This window comes from Lycium ferocissimum, chromosome 12 (assembly GCF_029784015.1).
Source record: "Lycium ferocissimum isolate CSIRO_LF1 chromosome 12, AGI_CSIRO_Lferr_CH_V1, whole genome shotgun sequence".
Taxonomy (NCBI): Eukaryota; Viridiplantae; Streptophyta; class Magnoliopsida; order Solanales; family Solanaceae; genus Lycium; species Lycium ferocissimum.
Genome location: NC_081353.1, coordinates 60,675,424 through 60,682,740, shown reverse-complemented (window position 1 = coordinate 60,682,740; position 7,317 = coordinate 60,675,424).

Genomic DNA, 7,317 nt, shown 5'->3' with positions numbered 1-7,317 from the left:
AAGTTTTGAATTTTCCAAAACGGGTTTCCCGGGGGTTTGGGTTTGGAAAACATCAACAAAATTGCAAGCCTTTTTTTCGAAACAACAAGGAGAGAAGAAGAACAAAAACAACACAAAATCATAATTTCCACAACCACAACCACTATTTACAAACTCGAAACCCCAACAAAGTGCAACAAATACACGAAACTACAATAAAACAAACAACATTCAAGAAAAACCCATACTCTTCTTCACATCTTCTCTAACCAAAATCATCATTTTCACACTCGATTTCAAAACCCTAACTTTTGAACCAAGTGAAAAAAAAAAAAAAAAAGTTTACGAGAATGAATGAGAAGCAACAGCAATGGAGAGAGAGAAATGAGCGACGACGGCGCGGCATGGAGAAGACGAACGAGCAACAATGGTGATCCGATTTTTTGCGAACGGAGAGAGAGAACGGGAGGCTGGAGACTTCTTTTTTTTTTTTTGAAATAAGATGAACAAGTAGTTGGGATCGTGGGGAAGTGGGTTGGAAGGGTTTTGTATAATGTGTGTGGGTTGGAAGAAGTTTTGTATAATGTGTATGGGCTTTTGTGTATTTTTGTAAAAGATTATAAGTTTTAAAAATTATAATTCAGTCAATTTTAGTTAATCACATTTTTTAAGACAAGTTTGACCTTGGCTGGTCAAACTTATCACCATTTCTAATTATGAGACTTTTTTGTCACCATAAGTTAAATCTTCCGAGTATCCTCGATCATATAAAAGACCCCATTTTATAATCTCTACTTGCTATGCGATTCACTATTCTAATGCAATTCGTCGCAACTTCGTAAAACTATTTTGCAGCATTTACATGGGTGTGGGAAGGGGGGGGGGGGGGGGGGTGGGGGGGGGGGGGTACCTAGGAAGGAACTTCAACCACGATGGCAGATTGGATACACTCTTCAGGTGCTTCCTACATCTGTGGAATCTATGAAAAGTGTACTTTATTTTGTTGTTTTAAACGAATTGAGAAATCATACGGCATATAAACAAAGTAAAATGATTAATAAAGATTGAAATAAAATCATTATTAAGTTTCGACAGAGCTGTCAGTGACTGGATCCGATGTGATGAAACCAAAAGGAAAAACAAAGAGACATTTTATTTGCCTTGCGTGAAAACAAAGGACTAACATATCGAAGTTATAATACAAAAGTGTGACTAATATATGTTTTTTTTTCTTTTGCATTTTCCTCTGTATTGAAGTCGGTTGATACGTTTGGTTCTCGATCGGAAGAAGATTTGTGATGTCTAGTAAACCAAAATAAGTTATGTATTAGCATTGCAAAGATTTTTTATACTACTTATATAATAGATTAATTATTATTTTTAACGATGGCATAATCGTGTGGATATTTTCTTGACCGTACATGGAACATAAATTCATAACAAAATTAGATAGGAAACCTTTATAATGATACTGCCATACTCATATATACCTTTCCTTCTTGCAACTACCCTCTTTGAGTCCAGTTAGGCTCTTGACTACTAAATTAGTTATTTATTAGGAGAGGACAATAACATAATCTTTAAACAATAAAAATCTTGAAGATTCAATTTCCTTCTTTTATTTTTTGCATTTTGAAAAAATAAGATCCATCCACCAACTGATCAAGTTATGAGTTTTATCTTCAGTTTAACCACTATCATATCATATATATATATAAAAACAAAATACCAATATATACCATTAGTCTCTCTCCTGTTAAGATGGTGTCATTAGGTTCCATAGGATAGAATATGTATAGCAAATCTGAATTATGCATTTTAAAAAAAAGTTCATTGCTTCTGTAACTACAAATCAAAGGTGGAGTTCCTATATTGATAAAAAGAGACTCGAACTCAACATCATTTGAGTTTGCTCAATTAACTCTAGAAAAAAAAAATGAATATACTTGCATATATCGAGTGATGAGAAAAAGATAATTCAATAAGGGTGGACTTTTTAAACCATTCGGTATCTGAAACTATTGGGTCTGATTAATCCAAATTTTATCGGATGGATTCACTGAAGAGAGGTAAAACTTTGTTACTTATTAGTTTCTTCCCTTTTTACAGAACTCAAACGCGAGATATCTAAGAAATTAAAGAACCCAAAAAATGTGCCACACACTTAGATAGTAATCTGGGCCGGCTGAAGCCTAAAGCCACCAAAGCATTGGCTTTAGGCCCCAGATATATTAGGGCCCCAAAATAATTTGTATTAAATATATGATTTTAAAAAATTATATATTTATTACTAGTGATATATAATTTTCTGGATCATTTTTCGTCAATTATTTATCAATTATTACATATGTATATATATATATATATATATATATATATATATATATATATATATATATATATATATATATATATATATATATATTCAAAGTTTATGCTAAATTTTAGAAATATGATTGATGTAATTACGGTTAGAAGTTATAGTCAATTAAATTTATAACTACTTCCTACTTTGTAATATGGTTTAATTCACTTCAGCTTAATTAAATCAATCTAGTTTATAATTTTGACTTTGTAAGATCTCCTATAACTCTTTAAGTGCATTTTTAGATATTTTTCAAGCTCAAGCTAAGTAGATTATTAAACAATTAGAATAGAAAAGACATTATTAAGCCCTTAAATATTTTTTAGGCATAATTGTCACTGATGGTTTTAATCTATTTTTATAGTTATAGTGATACGAAAATATTTATACGTAGAAGATGATACTCTTCTTTGTCCTGAAGTCTTACTTCTATTTTTAAATGTTTCCATTGCTTATAAAATAATTTTGAAAAGTTTTTTGTAACAATCGCTTGAACTAAAAAAAAATCGATGAAATGATCGTAATACAGAATATAAGACTCGTGATTCAATTAATGTCTCATGAAAAATTACACGAATTGACTATATCGTCTATTGAAAAAAAATATACTTTAAAAAAGGTATAAGAATAAATAACAGATAAAATATATTAAAATTTTACTAAATAAATATAATGCCTCCTTTTAAATTCTGGCTTTAGGCCACCGGCTCTCCTGAGCCACCCCAGATAGTAATTCACGAAGGGTAGTTAGGCAAGAGTTGTTGCTTCTACAAAATTCAAGCACACAACGGTTCCCTATTGTGTGAATGCGGAAGCGAAGCAAAAAAAGAAAACATGAATTCCATGCACATTAGGGACGTGAAACATAGAGGATACCAAGAAGAAGAGATTCTTCCAGGAAACTCTGAAATTAAAAGCAGAATACATATATATGCTTACGCGGTCCATTTATTTCTTCATCCCAAGTCTTTGTCAACTTTAATACAAATTAAGAGTTAAAAAATAAAAATAAAAAATAAAAAATAAAAAAAAGCACCTCCGTCCTCTTTCAAATCTCTATGCACAAAATCAACTTTGTCCAAACAAAAAAGTTAATTCTGTGGACGCTGGTTCCAGTGTGGGCCTCCAAGTCATGTGGATATTTAAGTTTGTTTTGTGTGTTTGTTACAGCATATGTGCTTGTGGAGGAAATGTGTGTTTTTTTTTCCTCCTTCCGGTGGGGTTCAAAGGCTACGTTAAGTACTGTATTGTCTTTATTTATTCGTTAATAATAATTGTAGTTGGTAGAAGTGTCATTTATTCTACGAAATAACAATTAGTAGTTGCTAAATTTGTTCTTTATTATGAGGCTTACTTTTTTCTTCTTCGGGGAATTAGTATTAGCAAGATTTTCGTTAGTTATGGTGTAATTTGTAAACGAAGAGTGAGAATCTTTAATTTAAGAGCGAACATTTTTTCTTTTGTCGGAAGAGTTTAAGTTTTGTGCACTGTACGAAATATTTACACTATCAGCATCAGGTAATTTTGAAGGTAAATATAGTAACTTTCTTAAGTAAATATGTTTACCTTGCTTTTAAATAAAATTGTAATTTAGAAGAGTAATTAAATTAAAGAAAGTTGAATCCTACTTGTACTCTAACCAAAATTAGTTCTTAGTTTTACTAGTAACCAAATTATTTCCTTCTCAAAGTTTTTTTACAATTTGACATTCTTAATTTCTCTCTCAAGATCATTGCTGAAGCAGTTCTTTAACCCTTCAACTATTGAACTTTGTAATAAGTAATACTTTAAACATCTCATATATTCTGAATTTTGGGAACTTCTTTAATTTGCTGGAATTGAATTTCAAGAATTGAAGTTATATTGATGTTTACTAATATTTTAATTAATAGAAAAATTTGAATATATATATCACTTTTCAATTAGTGTAGAAGTTTGTTACTTTTAGCTGTGAATCAAACATTTAGAGCAAATCAGAGGAAGGTTTTGAAGAAGAAATATGTCACGACTCAACTAGTGGGCCATGATGGGTACTCCGAGCTGGCTACCGAGCACCACTCATCATGCTAACTATCATACCCAACTTGAACATATATATGAAATTTCTCAAATCAAAACTTACTATGAATGAGCACTAAATACCTCCCAAATATATATATATATATATATATATATATATATATATATATATATATATATATATATATATATATATATATATATATATATATATATATATACATAGGCCTATAAGGCTACAAAAATGATGTACAAAGCATACACTACGGAGGTCACATAACATCTATTACCCACACATGAGTATCTACAAGCCTCTAAGCTGGAATACTGAAATCACAAGGGCAGGACAGGACCCCGCCATGCCCCAATATGTACACAAAAGAATATACCAATAGGCTGCACCTCCGGAGTAGTGGGGTGCTCCTGTAAATCTGCTGAGTAAGCTCCTAAGCGTCTGCACCGTCTCCCTGTCTACCTGTGGGCATGAACACAGCGTCCATAAAAGAAAAGGACGTCAGTACGAACAATGTACTGAGTATGTAAGGCATGTATGTCAACATAATAAAGAAGTAAGAGATCATGAGATGAAGAGATAACCTGTAACTGATTGCCTCTTAAGGCGGAATTATGCATGCTAACTTTCATAATAAACAACATCATATCATGTATATATATAAACTGCCCATCCATATAGGAACGGTGTGATCATCATTAGCCCGCGTCCGGGGTAAGCATCTCAAGCCGCCCACTAGTGGTGTCTGCCCGGCCAATTAGGCACGGTGTTATCTTCATCATAGCTGCCCACTACGCCTGTCATAGTGGTGACTGCCCGGCCAAGTAGGCATGATGTAGTCTTACATATACATAATCGAAAGCATGCATGAGAGCTCAAGTAAAAGCTGTAACTCTATCGGAGCGACATAAGATCGGGAGCCTCCGATTACATTATAGAATAATCCCCATCACTGTGTCTCACCCTGAAGGAACTAATATCATGAGGTGAGATAACAACAAGAAGTAACATCAGTGGAATCATAAAGATAAGAATATCAAGCTCATCGTAGCATCATTATCATCATCATGGAACATATCTCATCTCTATCTTATAAGAAGCTTTTAAGAAACTTTAACTTTCATCTTTTGGGATGTAAGAAGGTCATGGAAATATAGAAAAGAAATCATAACATTGGGGTTATGCCTTTGAAAGAAGGGGACTAGCCTTACATACCTTTACGTCTCCTTAACGACTAAGCGTTCTCCTTCCAAGCTCACAACTCTACATTCAAGAGAATTCGTACTACATTAGATCATTAGAAACATGCTTAAGGCTAAGCTAAGACAACTAAGAGCTAACGAAAATTGGGCAGCGTTTCCTTTGTTTCGACAACTTTCTCCATATACCAAACAACTCCCAAACATCAATAACAACACCCATAATTGTCACGACCCGAGCTACGGGCCATGACGGGTATCCGGGGCTAACCACCGAACACCGCTCATTCTACTACTCATCCGCTCTCATTCATACTGTATGCTCATAATCATAGAAATCTATTAGCATTTGAAACATATTTACTTTTATAAACATAAGCCCTTTGGCTATCAAAATGATATATATATATATATATATACATACATGCATATACATAAAAGCTATGGGACCATGCTACCCACACTGCGTATCTACGAGCCTCTATTAGAGTACTAGACATATGGACGGGACAGGACCCCGTCGTGCCCAATCATGAATATATACATATATGTACCAAAAGAATAATCAATGACACCTCCGGAAAATGGAGTGCTCTCAAATCAGCCGCTAGCTCCTATGAGTCTGGATCACCTCCCTGTCTACCTGTGGGCATGAACACAGCGTCCGAAGAAAAGGACGTCAGTATGAATATTGTATTGAGTATGTAAGGCATAAACAATAATAATAAGACATCAATGAAATAAGGAGGCATCAATGAAGAGCAATCTGTGACTGATTGAATCATAAATGAAGTAATACATGCTGACTTACTTTCATACTCATCATCATATCATATATGCACATATGTATAAGCTGCCCGACCATATAGGTACGGTGTAATAATCAATAACATTAGCATTAGCATTAGCCTGCGTCCAGGCCTCCCGCGTCCGGGGTATTATCTCATGCCGCCCACTAGTGGTGCTGCCCGTGCCATATAGACACGGTGTTATTATCCTCATCCATAAGTCGCCCACTACGCCCAGCGTAGTGGTGCTGCCCGGTTGTATAGGCGCGGTGTAATATCATCATATGCTCATCATAGTATGCTCATCATAATATGCTCATAATAGTATACTTATCATATTGTACTTATCATAATGCATGCATAGAGACTCATAGATAATCATACTCTATCGGGGTGACGTAAGGTCGTGGACCCCCGACTTCATTATGGAACATTCGTAAGTATCCTGCCTCACCTTGAAGGAACAAGCATAAGATGAGTGTAAATAATAATCAACATCAATGGGCTATGGATAGCTTCATTAGCTTAATTGGAACATCATATCATAGACTATAGCATCTCTAGACTTAAGCTTGTCATTATCGTTATCATAATCGTAACATATCTCTTATCTCATGTGGCTATTCATGAACAAGGACTCATAGTCTTCTTGAAGATGGAACATTCATAACAAAGGAAATTCATGCCATAGGACTCATGCCTTAGAAAGAAAGGACTAGCCTCACATGCCTTTGTCGTTTAACTATTCTATCGCTTGCTCGTTCTCCTTTAATGCACTCGTTTATACCTTCAAGGGAATTCGTGTCGTCATTAGCTAAACAATCATGAAAACAAACTTACTAGAGCTAGAAAAATTTGGGCAGCATTTTCTTTGTTTATACCACTTTCCTCCATATTCCATATCAACTCCCAACATTCATAACGACAATCACGATATCATAAACAATAAGCATC